The sequence below is a fragment of the Ambystoma mexicanum genome, chromosome 10, assembly GCF_040938575.1.
Source record: "Ambystoma mexicanum isolate Mex_15411 chromosome 10, UKY_AmexF1_1, whole genome shotgun sequence".
Lineage (NCBI taxonomy): Eukaryota > Metazoa > Chordata > Amphibia > Caudata > Ambystomatidae > Ambystoma > Ambystoma mexicanum.
In genome coordinates, this window is record NC_090932.1 from 1,048,521,804 (window position 1) to 1,048,539,326 (window position 17,523).

Sequence of the window (17,523 nt, forward strand, 5' to 3'; positions counted from 1 at the left end):
AGTTGACACGTTTCGCCACAATCCCGTGGCGTGATCGCAATGCCCACCCCGTGTGAGTTGCATACATGTATACTAGTGAAATAGTGGAAGTGAAAAAGGGTTTGCACTTTACCCAAGCTTTTCAGCCATTTTGCCTTGGGTTGTAAAATCAAAAAAATGCCATGAAATATTTGATCAGTATTTTGCCAGATGTAACTCTTTTTTAGCCAGGATTAGGAACAACCATCTATTCTATAAAATTACAAAATTACAAATGCATTTTCCAATGTCTGTGTATCTATTTACCACGTTGTCAATACTATATATAATGCCTAGATCAGCATGGCATATTATTTTACAATACTGAGATTGAATTGTAACAGTAGCACTAATTCAGATTTGATAAAGTTCATCATGGAGTAAAGCAGGAATTACAAACCAAAGGTGTGCCTGTTAATTTGTACGTTGTTAAGAGGCTGCAATTGCACGTTTATAATCGTCCTGTTACTGATTCTAATGAAACCGATACCAGATGTCGAGCCATCACACATAGCTAGTAATTGACATTACAAAACGTAACATCGTGCCTTAAAATTTGACTTGTGCATCAAACAATTGAATGGTACAGTGTGACAAAGAGGCAATTAGTCAGAATAAGGTTCCTAATGCAATATATTAGAGAATAGTTTGTGTTTGACATAGTCTTACAATGCAATCTTGTATCCGTTAATAAAGTGCAATATCTTAGAAGTGGCTAGTGTCTAGCATAGTCTAGACAATGCAGTATTATCTGTTGTTTGGGCACACAGATGGTTGATGGAGACCAATGACAGTTGTATAGTGGGGCTAGTGAAGCAACCTCTTGTGTCTAAAATAGCACTTTGTCTGGCGGTAAGATAAATGCTGATAGATAAAGTGACTAGTGCTAGACTAAACCACATGTGTTTGCTTTGTCACAAGTATCTGTTTAATAGAAATACTATGACCTCACTGGACAATCCTAGACATCATTCTATGTATTATTCTATCTCTCCGTCCTGCACCGGATCCTCGACCCGACCAACGTGTTGGGACCAGGCCTACTACTGCATCGCTGTTCCTGTATGTAAGTGCAGCTGGCATACAGCGTTAAGTATGAGCATTTTCATCTGCTCTTAAGGTTTGCCCGCTGTTCGTCTCCACTACGACCTGCTTCAAATATGGCTGCCTTATTTTCTTTCAACCGGCTGGAGGCTTTTGTCCCTCTTGTGTCCCTCCATCTACACACATCTGATTGGCTGCTGCATCCATTTACACCCACCCCCACGACTCCAGGCAGAAGCAGGCCGCTCGATTCTATGGGCGGTGGTTTTAAGGGCCTGTCTGCGGCAGAGCCCCTCACTCTCCACACGATCCTCTAGGGAAGGGCCGTAGCCCCCCTACATGCAGACTCTAAGTCCTGCACCGGATCCTCGACCCGACCAACGTGTTGGGACCAGGCCTACTACTGCATCACTGTTCCTCCATGTAAGTGCAGCCGGGCATACAGCGTTGGATATCAGCATTTTCATCTGCTCTTAAGGTTTGCCCACTGTTCGTCTCCACTACGACCTCCTTTAAATATGGCTGCCTTATTTTCTTTCAACCGGCTGGAGGCTTGTGTCCCTCCATCTACACACATCGGATTGGCTGCTGCACATAGCTCTCAACCTTTCATGGCCCTTTGGCGGGTGAAAACACCCAATTTGACTTTTGGCGGGTGAGAGCCCATTGATTCCTATGGGCGTGTAGGGGGCTTGACCGGTGAGAGAGCTCCCTAAGTGGCGGGTGACACCCGCCAAAAGCGTGTGAGTTGAGAGGTATGGCTGCATCCCTTTACACCCACCCCCACGACCGAAGGCGAAAGCCGGCCGCTCAATTCTAAGGGCTGTGGTTTTAAGGGCCTGTCTGCGGCTGTCCGCGTCGGCCGCGGATGGTCGAGCAACCACCAAGCAGCGCTATAGTAGTAAGTACTCTGCTACTAAAGTGCCCCTGTTCACTCTCCCTCAACCGCCTACAGCTGCCAGCCTGCACCCTTAACCCAACAAAGGGAAACGACTTAGCACGCTAGCTTCCCCATATCAGCTTAATACTGTGCTATCGACCAAACTGAGTTCTACCGTTCAACGATCAGCATAGAGAAACAAAATACTTGTAGCTAACATTCCCCCAACCTAACGCACAACTATCATTCTTCCTAGCCGACTATACTGTGTATAGTCCCTCTCCTCCTTGGAATGATATCGTCACAAAACACTCAGCCTACTACGCAGTAGTGTGTCTACGCCTTATCATGTTTCTTCTTAGCATGAATGTTACTATTTACCTATGCCACTGTGTGATATGAAAGCATGTCGGTTTAAGTCTATCAGGCTAAATCGTGCTCGTTTAGTTTGATGCATGTTATTCATCATGCCTTAATGGGTCCATGGGATCATATTGCAGTTTAGCCCATCTTGCTACTGTTACCACATTCTAGCCCACCTGCAACTGTGATTTGGAAGGTTACTGCACTTTAGCCCACTTACTAATGTGATTTGGTAGGTTACTGCATTTTAGCCCACTTAATACCAATTTGTTAGGTTACTGCATTTTAGCCCACCTATTACTGTGATTTGGTAGGTTACTGCACTTTAGACCACTTACTACTGTGATTTGGTTGGTTACTGCATTTCAGCCCACTTACTACTGTGATTTGGTAGGTTACTGCATTTTAGCCCACTTACTACCGATGTTTTAGGTTACTGTATTTTATCCCATTTACTACTGTGATTTGTTGGGTTACTGCATTTTAGCCCATTTACTACTGTGATTGGTAGGATACTGTACCTTAGCCCTACTGGAACTGTGTTCTGGTAGGTCACTGCATCCTAGCCCACCTGCTATCTCATGGCAACCTTATTGCTTACTTAGCAGTGCTAAACCCTCAGTTAACCTGGCTCTGAGCCCTATGCCCGGAATACCTATTTCTGCACTCTCTCCCTTACAGCTCCATCCCATGCCGAAAAAAAATATGATAGGCTGGATAGTCATCATTATGTTCCCATTCTGCATTGTCCAAAACAGCACTCTGTGCACAGGTTACCACCTCCATGCCTACAAAAATGGTCTTGCTATACTCGCTTGGCCCAGACACCACCCCATACCTTGCCCAATGCCTTTCCTACCACACACACCACCAATTTCAAATAACCGTAACTATGCCCATACTCCTAGCATCACTACCATCACTTCTAGCAGAGAGCCTTCTCTCACAAATCTTATAGTTGACCACATCTTCACCCCTATAGTGACAGCTGGCATCTTAACCTTCCCCATCGATGGTAGGACGCATCGCCTAGGATCACACACCAAATTACTCCATCGAAGCCTTACCCCCACCCTCATGACTCCCAAACCACCAAAGTCCAAAAACGCCTGGCAAAACCAAAAGTACAATCCTCTCATGACCCCAGAATAAACAACAAATGCCCCACCTCCCCAGATGCCCAAGTCCACGTCTGTAGTTATACCCAAGCCACCTTTTAGCCTTAAAAGTGTCCTCATCAACACCCGATCTCTAGGAGCTCACACAATCGAAATCCATGACCTAATCATTGAACAAAACATGGACCTATTAATAATCACAGAATCCTGGCTTCACCAAGCCTCGGGACCGCTGTTAGCCCTGGCTATCCCACCTGACTACACCATCCTCAAAGCCGACAGAAACAGTTCTACAGGAAGTGGTTTAGCAATCATTGCCAAGAGCAATTTTCAAATCAGATCAAGTTCCATCGAAGATATAGGCCCTCATTACGACCCTTGCGGAAATCGGAAAACGATGGCGGAAATGCAATACCGCCATCGAATAGCGCTCGGTGCGATTATGACCCGTCACCGCAAAGTACGAAGCCATTAGCGACACCGTAGTGAACGCCAACGCTAACTGCACCAAGCACGCGCGCGCGCGCCAGGCCAAACCGCAAACACCACCATGGCGCAAGGGTACGCCAATTCCGACCCTAGCGGACATGTACCTAACGCCATCAGGCATGGCGTAATGTACCATTCCGCCATGGTGAGAAGTACGGCATCGCGAATCAACCGTAAACGGCCCCACTGAGTGCCTGTACACCGCTCCCTGCCCACAAAGTACAACTCCCCGTAGGTGCAATGAAGTCACAATGCAACCATTGAAATGTACAAGTCACCCATGCATGGCAACGAACAAAAGAAACACAAGAGGGGCCAATGGGAGCTGCAGGGCACAGATGGCACAAATACAGAAGCCATCCCAATGGACATGACCACAGTCCCCCATCAAGAAACGCACGCAAACACAGGCACCTGTGACCAGCAATATTCCGAGAATCACATCATTCCACCAGTCCACCTGGCTGACCGGCATCTGTTACACAAAACCCAATCCCCCGCCCCTGAGCATGACAACATTCAAACTGTCATATAGGCAGCCCCCATCCCTGACCTCACGGGCTTAGTAGGCAAACGCGCCCAGTACAGTACCACGCAACTAAACCCCGAAGCTGGAACCCAATGCAGATCTCCTCACAATACATCGCCCCCCAAATAGGCATATGCCACATCACTTGCAAAGAAAAACGCTACACGGGCCAAATCAGAATAGAAATTTTATGCACATCAAAGTCACCAAGCCCATACAGCCATCAGGCCATGAACTCCAAAACACTAATCACCATTGTGGGCTGCATCCGCAAGAAATGACCAGCCACTACTTGTGTGTCGCCCTGTTCCCCCATGGTACACAGAGCCACATTCACGTACGAAAAGGCAACATGGAAGCGCACAGAACCGCAGGGCCGTCCCAATGGGGAGGCACTAGTCCAGCTGAAAGGCCGAAATGTTGGTCCGAGCCACCAGTACTGCGTAAGGGCATGTGGGCCATTGGCGATCGTCCCATAAGATCGTAATGCTGCTCCACTGATTAACACGAAGCAGCAGGTGTCGGGAGTAAAATCCATCTGCAGGAGTGGCATACAGATGGCAGTGGCAAAAGGGGAGGAGATACCTGTCAACCAAAAGAAAAGAAAAAGAACAGAATGGCCATCAGAACTACATTCGAACAACTCACTTCAATGATCACACGAAATCCACAGCCATATGCATGCTAGCCCACTCAAAAGGATCATCACCACCCCAAAACCACTTGCGACTCATAACCATCTATATCGAGGTGCAAACACCATCACAAACGAGTGTACCTGTGCATGCGTCTGTGAAAACAGAATCCATCAGATGGGAATGTTAACGTGCATGGACACAAGTGTCTGAGGGCGCGTCGAGACAGGGAGGGCTCAACAAGGCCAGATAGACGATGGTCCCACTATGGCAGCCCTGCATCACATAGCGTAGGGGAGGCGGATAGATCCCAAGAAGCCCTGTACATGGCAAACTCTGTATCAAATCACCTGCCCATGCATCCATTCATCATTCCCTCATCCCGGGATCAAAACGCCTGAATAATTACTCACATAACATTAGAAACATCCATTGAGTCTGTGCGTTATGCAGCCTGCAAAATCCACAGTGCCCCAGCCCGTAATTCCAGTGTTGTGAAGTAACATGTATTTGGGAACGGCCGGCCTCATCGCCCACGTAGCTATTGCGCATCCCAAACTATTCATATCAATCATTGCTTCCTCGCCATGGGCCCTGTCTCAAGGACATTGAACAATAGAACGTTATATTTGCAGTCAGACCTGTGGGCATCTCCTCGCCGCTAGCTGGAAACCGAAAGCGCCGCCCTTCGAATTCCTCATTTGCAACATCACGTCGAAAAGGCATCTGTGGCCGTTTAAATTCACTAATTATTCCATCGAGTGCGGCTGTGTGTGAAAATGGCAACTGCCTTCACCCACAAATGGGACGCCCCGCCCGTCGTTGCAACTCAGTACAGTGATGCATGAGGGCCCACCGTTACTCGAGTACTACGTTCCACTGACCCTTCACAAGTCTGTTCGCGACTGCACAGATAGTATGTGAAACAATGGGACCACAGCAGAATGAACATATCAACCAATCTTACACGGCCATCGGGTACAAATACATGATTGCAATAGCAAGATACCATTCCCCGAATTGCAGCGTTGTGCGCGGGACGTGCTCGGCCAAAGGGGAGAGCAGTTTGCACAGGTGGAATTAATCACCACAGGTGGAGGCCATACAGCCTGAAAACACATAAATTGCACAGCCAGTCTCCTCCCACAACCACACCGAAATGCTACCGGCAGGACTCGCGATGTTGGCCCTGGGGGACCTGATAGCACTGCAAGTGCTCCAACTCCAAGAAGAAGACGAACACCAACTACAACCAGCCGCACGGAGGAGACGCAGGAGGAGGAGGAGGCCAAGGCAGGGCCAGCAAGGCCCACCAGCACAGCCACTACCACCACGCAGGCAGCCCGCAATCCCACGCCTCCGCGCACATCCGTTCAACCTCACTGATGAGCAGATCCACACCCTCTACCGTCTGGACCGGGACACCATAGCCGCCATTGTGGACATGACACAGGCTGACCTTGTCAGCATGATAGATAGCCCAACCGCCATCCCACCCCTACTGAAGGTGGTGTCTATACTACACTTCCTGGCCACAGGCACCTACCAGCACACAGTCGGACAGTTGCATGGCATTTCTCAGCCACTGTTCTCACGGACACTATTGCAAGTGCTCGATGCCCTCCTGCAGCACGCAGACGACTACATCTGCCTACCACGCTCGGAGCAGGAAATTACCAACACAAAAGTGGGATTCCATGCACTTGCCGGCATACCGGGTTGCATTGGTGCCATCGACTGCACCCATGTTGAATTGGTCGTCCCACATGCCATGGAGGCCCAGTACCGCAACCGAAAACAATTTCATTCCCTGAATGTACAAATGGTGTGTGACTCCAACAGGATCATTACACATTGTTGTGCCCGATTCCCTGGATCAACCCATGATTCTATGGTCTTGAGGAACTCTACAATACCACGCTACATGGAGCGACACGCAGGGAACAGATCCTGGCTACTCGGTGAGTCTCATTACATGCATGATGATGTGGGGTATGTGAATTGGCAATGACCTGGCAGGAAGGGGGGGGGGTGTGCGTACGTATCAATGGCATTCCACATCATACGTTTCTCGTCCACATACAGGTGATGCTGGATATCCACTGAAGAGATGGCTCCTCACACCAGTCCGGAACCCACGGGACCAGCATGAGGAGGACTACAACCATGCCCACTCACGTACACGTGTAGTCATAGAACAGGCATTCGGCCTACTGAAGGGTCGTTTCCGCTGCCTCAGCAGGTCTGGCGGGGCACTCCTGTACCGCCATGAGAAGGTTGCAAAGATGGTCATGGCATGTGTCATGCTCCACAACATGTGCGTACGTAGAAATGTGCCCATGCCCCCTGACGCAGAACTGCAAGCACCTGATGATGGTCATGATGAGGGTGGGGATGTGGCAGCACCTCATGGAGTCTGCGAGGCACCGGAGGCCCGTGACATTCGTCAGCATCTCATTGATGTATGCTTCTAGCACTCACGCCTGGTGGCTGATACATGGACACGGGACTCGTGGCACTGCGTGTGTCTGGGACATGCACAATATGGACTGTACGCCTATGATGGCCTAGTACACAAAGATCAATGTCCACACATCTCATTGGTTGATCGTGCACTTTTTATGGCATATGTGATGTCATGTTGAACACCCTATCGACCCGCCACCCAAGTGAGCCCAACACACCCCCTCCACCCTCCTACCTCCCCCCCGAACACCAGTGTCCAAAGATGCTCATTGTCAGTGGGCTGTCGCTATTGCAAGCCCCCTCTGCGGGTATCAGGGGCACCCCTGCCTGTGGAGCGCAGGTTCCTTCCAGATCTACGTTGGGGGCTGCCCTGGACGGAACTTGCAACGGATGATGTGTCTGCCTGCTCACGTCCATGCATGTCCCTAAGGGTTTGCGAGAGCTCAGTGAGCACACGGCGCACTGCGGCAAGTTCGGCACATACGTCTTTGGACGTCGCATGCAGTTCCCCCCTCAGGCTCTCGGTGCTACTCTCCATTTGTGCCCTTAGCGTCTCTGTACCTCTCTCCATTTCTGCCCTAAGTGTCTCAGTTGATGTTTCTATGTCTGCCTTAGTGCCCCCACATTCATCGGCATGGTCCTTGAGGAGTGTGGCCAGTTGCTGCTGTTGTTCGATTAACTGGTCGAGGGACTGTTGCCTCTGCTGGGCCATGGCCATTTGCGGGGGTGTCACAGAGGGGCTGTTGTCCTCATGTTGCCTTGCCACAGGGCTTGTGGGGGATGGTCAGTCGTCGTCTTGTGGGTGCCCCTGCGTGGTATCCTCATGTTGTACGGGATGGGACAGACAGGGGGATTGGGACAGGTCATGGATGGATCTGACTTCGGCATCCCCGTTTTCTGTGTCCGAGCATGCTGCCATCAATGGGGTGTCACCTATGGTGCTGCTGCCACCAGAGGCAGTGCCTTCTGTGGCATCCATTGGGGGGACCTGTGGTGGTGGTGTTGTGGGCATGCTGGCTGCTGGGGTGCCTGTTGATGTTCCCTCCTCTGTGCTGCCACCTGATTTGTGCTGCTGCCGTGTCTTGATGCGTGCAGCTGAGGTGGAGGGTCTCTGGCCGTTGGTCTTGGCCCTCTTTGCAGGTGTGCTGGTAGGGGTGTCCTGTAGCTCGTCGTTTGGATCGGACCCTGTGGTGGAGTAAAGGAGGGCGAGGGTTATTGATGGGTCTGTGGGAATTGGAATGGCATTGTATCACATGCTTTGGGGTGGTACCTGAGGGTGATTTGGGTCGGGGCCTTGGAGGTGCTTTCATTTGTGTGTGGAGTGAGGGTGCAGTTGTTTGGCAGCCTGCAGTTAGGGTGTGCCTGCTGCACGTGTAGTGCGTGTATTAGGGGTTTTTAATTATTTATGTATTTATTGTGGGTTTTAACGTGCGCTATCAGGCCGATGTGTGTGGACGTTCTCCTGGACATGTGTTTCTGTTGCACTATGTGGACGCATGGTACTTCACATGGATGGACTGTGTGGATTTGGCATTGTTTTATCTGGCCCACCTACCTGAATCTTCGGATGTCTGCACTCCTTTCTCCATCCCTCCGACTCCCTCTATGCTCTCCATTCCGATGGTGGAGGCACAGATTTCTTCCCAGGGGGTCAACTTGATGGGTGATTCAGGACCTCCCCCGGTGGCTGTGGCAATGTTGCGGTTGGCAGAGAGTATGCTGCGGACGCGTATCCGCAGGTCGTCCCATCGCTTGCGGCATTGCTGTGGGGTGCGGGGTGCGGTCCCCACCGCACTTACCCGCTGTGCCACCAGAGCCCATATGGTCTTCTTGTTTGCAAGTGCCGTTCTGGTCATTTGCGTGGAGAAGACGACGGCAGCATTCTCCTGGAGGGTCTCTGTTAGCACGGTGAGTTCCTCACGGGAGAAGTGGACCTGCCGCTTGCGGTCGCACGCTTTCTTCGCTACTTTTCCCATTTTTCTTGGTTTCGCTAGGGTGGGTGACGGGTTGGGGTGTGTTTCAGGGTAGTGATTTTAGTGGTTGTGTGGTTTTAGTGTTTTTATAGGTGTACGCCGGGATGTTTCCCGTTCCGGGCCCATGTTTTAACTTCCGTTTCCGTATATTTCCGGTCACCGTACTTTCCGGTAGGCGCACACTGCGGTGACCGCTAAGAGGGGTGGCGGTATTGCACCTAGGGCGCCGTACGGCGGCGGTGTGGGCCGTTTTTGGGTCATTTCCGCCATCGCGGACTTTGCACTTCCGCCGTGGCGTGGTGCTCGTGCCCGATGAGTCGGAATGGGCCGCACTTTGCTCCTTCGTGCAATGGCGGAAACGCTATTTACGCAGTGGCCCTCCGGTCAGTCACTTTCCGCCAGGGTCGTAATGAGGGCCATAGTAGGGTATGAACTACTATTAGGCACCATTATGAGTGACCAACCCTGTCCTCCCAAGGCCAAAGTATTAGGCACATTCAAAGCAAGAAACCCCTGTAAACTCACTGTAGAAAACGTTACCCCTACCCTCAACAAAATACAAGAAACTAATTCAGTTACTAGCAACAATACAAATATCATTGCCAATTACTATAATTATTGCCTCACCCTTACTATTGACGAAGCAGCCCCTATCACAACCAAAACATGACGTGCCAACAAAAAGACGCATTTCTGGATCAATGGAGAACTAGCTTCCCTAAGAAGAATCAAATGCACTCTTGAACACAACGTTAATAAACATCCCTCCTTTGACACTGCCAAAGCTTTCAAGAATGCCAACAAAATCTATAAAACAGCCATCATCTCCCATAAAGCCAATGCCTATAACATGAGTATCATTAATGCAGCCTCAGATTCTAAAGAACTCTTCTCGATTCTTAGATAATTAGAAAATCCCATCCCAATCGCTACCCCTGCCAACTCCAGCAAAGAATGTTGCACCATTATACTAGATGCTCTTGCATCCAAAATTGCCCTACTACAAAAGAAAATATCTACCAAAAAACCTTTATTATCAGACAAGAAGGCCACATCCACCATCCACCCCCTAATGAGAACGCCAACTCTCTAATCCATTTTGCCCCAGTCACTCAAGAACTAGTGCCTGACACCATTTCCAAGCTAAAAGTCTCCAACTGTAAAGGGGACAGTGTCCCAGCTAAACTAGTCAAAGCATGCACATCCATCCTTACCCCCACTATCAGCAATTTTGTCAATTCCTCTTTCAACACCAACACAGTCCTAGCCAGCATCAAAGAAGCTTGGGTCACCCCACTTCTAAAAAAGCCTACATTGGACCCCACAATACTGACCAATTATTGTCCGATAACTACGGTCCATTCTTGCTTAAACTCATAGATAAAATAGCTTACACTCAAATCCAAGCACACCTTGAACAGATCAGCTTCTCGGAACACGACAATCAGGCTTTAGACCGAATCGCAGCACGGAAACAGCCCTTCTGGATCCTTAAATCCAGATGGACACTATCAGGGATTCATGGAAACTATGCATACTACTGCTGCTAGACCTCTCTGTGGTCTTTGACCTCATAGACCGTGACAAACTGTGTACCTCACTCGCCAAGGACTTCAATTTCTCTATGGATGCCACCATGTGGGTGAAAACCTTCCTAGCCGAACGCACTTCTAGTCGCCATAGGCAAAGAAGCGGCTAATACCATCCCAGTCCCCATCGGTGTACCCCAAGGCTCATGCCTTTCGCCCACACTATATAATGGCTACACACAGCTCCTTTTCTCGGCCTTAGATGATATGCATGTGCTCTACACTATTTTGCTGATGACACCCAAATCCTCATTCCAATCTCAGGCAACTGTGACCAGGACACGGCAACCATTAATACAATATATGCCATCGTCCAAAACTGGATGGCATTGAATAGCCTCTGCCTCAACGATGAGAAGACAGAAGTTCTCATTGTGAGCTCCCCATTAAAATAGCTGCCCTCCACTCAGACTATTATTCTATCAATATTGACGGCAACCTGATCCCAATACATAAACAACTGAAAACAAAGACGCCACTTTCACCATGACCAAACTTATCAGTGCACTCTCTTGATCCACAGCCTACACCTCCAAAAACATTGCACTAAGTCGACAGATTCTGACCCCCTTCAAATGCCTCACCCTAGCCAGGGCTTTGGTATTATCTAAACTGGACTATTGCCATGTACTGCTACAAGGGATGATCTCCAATGCCAACCTCTCCAAATTGCAACTTCTGCAAAATAAAGTCCTATGGGCAGCACTAGGGGTAAACAAACGTTTGATCACATTTCTAAGACAAGAAAGGAAACCCAATGGTTACCGATCAAAGCGAAAATTATCTTTAAAACACTCTGCATCGCCCATAAAGGTCTTTCCAAAAAAGCCCCAATCTATCTCAACAGCGCCCTTCAGAAAAAAGAATTCTCCAGAACACTGAGATTCAATGACAATCTCCTACTATTGCCCCCTCGCTACAAATCAACTAGAGCGGGGGCAGCAGCTTCTTGGTCTTAGCCCCTAAACACTGGAACACCCTCCCACTCAATATCAAAAAAGAATCCTCCCTCCCTGGTTTCAAGAAACAACTAAAAACCGGGCTATTCAACCAATATTAGCACATTGACATGCCATTTGAATCCCACCGCGGTGTAATGTGTAAATTACATCAGTGATTGTACTATATGATGTTCTGTCTGTAAATAACCTATGTAAACTGTACAATTGTATGACTAATGCCAAAGCTGCCAAAGCTGTCTGTAACCATGCTGTGATATCCCAGGGTCTGGGCGTGTAACAAATGATATAAATTAATAAATAAATAAATAAATAAATAAATACATACATACATACATACATACATAAATAAATACATATGAATGATAGTTGTGGTTAAATATCAACTGTCTATTAGAACTATGCATGAGGGAATGACTATAATGCAAGTAATTTATTTTAAAAGACCATGCATTTGACTCTCCAGAAATCCTAACTTTCAAGGAATTTAACATATAACAGGCTGGCAAGTGACTTCAAAGTTTCAAAATGTACCATAGCCTTAACTATCCAAGTTAAGTGGGGTGTAGGAACAAGGAACATACTAGTGTTAAAAATACACAGTTAATATCTATGCCAATTGGGAAACATATTGTGCAATGATCCAAAATATTTAAAAGAATCTGAAAAATCTTTGTTAAAGGGACGTTGTGGTTAAGTTGCATTAACAAAAACCCATGAAATTCAGTGAAAAAATGTTGTTAAAGGCAAGTTATGGTTACAAGTTAAACCAAAAAACCCTTGAAGTTTGCCAGTCATGGTAAGTTAAGCAACCATAACTTGCACCACCTCCTTGCACTGCTAATACTAACACCCAGGACATGAAAGATGACATCTCAAATGTAATTGATGACATCACTGATGACATCACATATCTAGGCCACTTGTTTTTGTTCACTGACATATCTAGGCCAGGTGTTTTTGTTCACTTACAGTCAGAATACGAACATACAAAAGGTGCTAAATATCTAGATGCTAACCTTGTTGTATGTTCTTAAAGTACTTTCCTTAGGGTTTGGTCTCAGCTCATGTTGCAAATACACAGGGATCTAAGCAGGCCTCAAAAACATGATTAATTTGTATACATGAAGATGAACTTTAATGTTATTGACATTTTCTGGTGATGTTGTTTCCTTCTTCCTTACTTTAGTTTCCCTGTATGTGCCTCTGATTTGTTTGCATTGTGGGTCATCATATGTATTGTTTGTATTAACACACATGTCTAATAAATCTTGAATTGTTAGCTATGTATTACATGTTTAACTTTACTAAAAACTCTGATAATGTAGCATCATTATTTTACTATCCAAAATTACCAGATTAAAAATATTGTACTTCTTTGGTGCATTCTGCCGGCATTGCCTATGTGTATGTACGATTAGGTTCCTGTATTGACAACAACACTCCAATATAGGGCCTGATTCATGGAAATGTTTTATAATGGCGCAATCCCATAGGAAAATGTTCTGTGAATCAGGCCCATAATGTTTTGTTTAGAGGAGTACATTCTTTAATACATTAAGCAGTTCATGCTAGATCTCCCAATCACCACTGACATCTTGTTACCAACATTATTAACACAAGCCCTTCTAGGCACTTTTCATCAAAATTAATTTCATATGTAATGTCATCAGTGATGTCATCAATGATATTTGTGGTGCTATCTTTCCTGTCCTTAATTCAATTTGTACACACTTTACTAAAATAATAATTTCTGTTTTTCTTACAGTACATAGTTTTCATGAAAAAACACGCCACAGTTTAACTATACACAATCCCAAGAATCACAAAGAGAAGCCCTATCCCCAACTATAAATAATCAAATCATGAATGAATTTAATTTTTTTTTACAATATGTAAAAAATCATGTCATGAAAAATGTTCCCTACCACTGTCCTTCTTGCAACTGTCCCCCTTGTCCCCAGCAATCATCCCCATCAAATTCTGAAACTTTTAATCAAAGACGTATTGATGAAACCTAACTCCCTTCCTCCCCTCATCATTATTGTACAGAAATTCCTAATTTTCCTATTTATGTTTCTTGTTCCGATACCTCATCCCTTTCATAAATACATGTATTTTTTTAAAATATAAATGTGTTGTAATTGTGTGATATTTTTTTTTTAAACCCTCATTATGAGTATGTGGACACTACGACTGTCTGGGGTGTCCGCACTCAAAATGGAGGGGGCGATGTCCAGATTTGTCCAATTTTACATGACGCACTTTTAATTAGTCTGCAGAAACAATGCCTGTTCTATGGACTCCAAGCGCATGCGCCCTGTGTCTCCCACCCGATGGGTGTCAGCGGACAGCTGTCATGGCCGCAGATGTCCCCGGACGTCATCTTGTGACTGCACCTATGCGACGTGATGGCCTGTTCGCGAATGGTGCCTGCTCTACACTGACAGTTTAAAAGTGCATTTTCAGCCAATATAGGGTATTTCAAGCAGAGACATTACACTTCCATAGCTCCCAGACATAGTCTTGGTTGTTCTGGAAACTTTTTACAACTTTTCTATGTGTTTTTGCTACTTAGTTGTCCACAGACAGCATGACTATTCATGGACCGTTCCTCAGAAGAGACCCACCCACTACATTCTCAATCTGGCAATCCGGGGGAGAGCATCTTGCATTACCTGCTTTGCAGAACGTTGCAGAAGTTTCTTTGAGGACTGCATCATGGCATCTGCTATGGCCACTTCTGCTCCCCAACCACACCCATCACCACCACCACCTTCTGGAGGGCCTGGACAGCGGAACAGGAGCGATGATGTAGAGGAGGATCAAGAGGATGACGAAGATGAGTTGGTGGAAGTGCCTACCTCCAGCACCCGGAGTGAGTCATGGGTGTGGTGGTTCTTTAAGACCGTGGGCGTGGTACCGAAGGTGAAGGCTGCTCATTTTGAATGCATTGTAGTTGGGGTGAAACTCATTAGAGAAAACCATCAGCACTACTCCTTCGTGACCACATAAATGTGCTGCCATGTCTGTTCTAACCACCTGATTGCACTGAGAAAGGCTGTTGCTTTCTCAGGGAGGAACATGCTGTATATTGCTGTGTAATCTTCCTAAACCGCTCATGCCAGCATACAGGGTACTCCTTTGGGGTAGAGGATCCCACCAGCTGCCTCACACGCCATACAGGATGCAGTAGATCCTAACCTTTTGAGGGTCACACTGTTCTGCATGTACTGCGAAACACCGCACTGCAGGACAGTGCCATTTCAAAGTGCTTTTGAGGCAGTTGTCAAGGAGCACGGGATACACTGCAGCTATGTTATATGTAAGGCATGCACAAAATCTTCCCTTGTTCACCTGCCCCACTCTCTCTCTGGTTGGTGCCCCTTTGCTCCCTTCCTTTACTACCTTACCTTGCCACTCCTGCGAAAAAAAAGATAAAAGTCAAAATAAAACTATAAAACCAAAAAAAAAACACAAAAAATGTTTCCTTTAGGAGCCACCTTTCACAGTTAAAAATAGTAGTGAAAAAGTCACAGGCCCCTGTGCAGCCTGCAAAGTCTGCGGACAGTGCAGTAGTCTACAGACATCCCAAAAATTCCAGGCGTTGGTTGGAAGAATTGAATTCATTATAATTGTTTTACTTTCAAAAATGGTGGCTCTTAAAATAACCTTTTTTTTGCTTTTGGCTTTTATATATTTTGTTTACATTTTTGGTTTTATAAGCTGAATTAAGAAACATTTTACTGAATTTAATTATTTCTTCTCACTTTCAAAAAAACTGCTTCAAAGCATTTGTAATGTTTTCTAGAAAAAATCTAATTTAATGTTCCCATTATTGAAATATGTCATGCTAATATCTCGCAAAAAAGCACACACAGCTTTATTGATGTTGTGCCTTGCGTGTTCCATATGCAGACCAAATAAACTCAAACACATCCAGTGCAGTCTCTGATCAATGAAAGAAAACATTATTTTTCAAATTTGGGAACATTTCCTTCAACTTTGCCAATGAAATTCCAGTCACATAGCGCAAACTGCTTCCTCTACAATTAAACATAATATTGTCCTCATGTTTCAATTGAATCATATTTGCACAAACTAGGAGCAAGTCCACCCGCTTCATCCCTTGGACTCCCTATCATGACACTTCGAATTCATGGAATCCAAGATTTTCCACCATTCCACACTGCTCTGGATAGACATTCAACCAATGGATCCAAGAGTCCCTCAAAATCCACACACTATGCCTTTGAAAACACATAGCCATAGCCATTGTCAGTGCTCTCACACATCCTACTAACAAAACTCCTGCTATCCTCTCTTCCTGTGCACCACGCCCAGGAAATCTAACTGGCTGATGCCACGATGTCCGCGGATGTCCACGACCGTCTGCGGTCTACACATCCCTTTTCCGTGCTAGGCATCCTTAAAAAACCCAGATGTGGCACGTACCATCTGCAGAATACCACAGTGTCTGAGGATGGCACGGCTTATCAAATGGGTGGGTGCGAGTGTTAACTCAATTTTGGTTATTTGTTCTTTAGTGTTGTCTCTGAAAATAACCTTTTTTTCATTTGTTTGCATTTATTTACAGTAGTACTGTACGCTGTACATCTCCCCTTACACTTTTCTTACAGGAAAATATTTAATGCATTTCTACCATTGTAAAGGAAAATTGCATTTCTGAAATCTGTATAATGAGCTCCAAATTCATACACAAAATATGTTTGCCTCTGATTTATTTAAGAAAAAATAATCTCGTCAGCAGAAAACAGTTGCATTAGGCTTTAAAAGAAATCCTTCAGGGCAACCTGCAAATACACTGGTGTCACATACCCCAATCTTTCCCATCCACAATGCACAATTATAATATCTGGACTTTTAAAGTGAGCCATGCTCTCACAAATTGAAAACAAGCTTGTCCAGTTGAAGCCACAAACTATATGCCACAAAACTTCACCTTCTGCCAATCCAATATTTCCCAAAATACAATGACTTCCAGCATACACCTTCAATGACTGAACTGAAGAGTCCCCCTATATCCACACACTCTGCCTTCTCAAACACATGGCCATAGCGATTTTCAGTGCTCTCACAACTCCTGCAAACAAAACTCCTTCTCCCCTCTCTTCCTCTACACCACACCCAGCAAACCTAATTGGCCGAATCTCACAGTCTGCTTTCCATGCCAGGCATCCTCAAAAGACCTGGATGTGGCACGTGCTGTCCACGTACCACCATGTTGTCCGGAGACCCGTTCCTCTTCCATGTTATGAACACTCCCTCATTGGCTGCTTTCAAAGAGTCACACATCCATCCACCAATCATATCCAAAAACTCTACACCTAACCTGCATAAAAAACTACTCTAAAACTGTCTAAGATTTCTATTTCTCTATTTCCAAATTCAACAACATCTGCATCTAACAAGACATAGTACAGGTATGCTTATATTTTA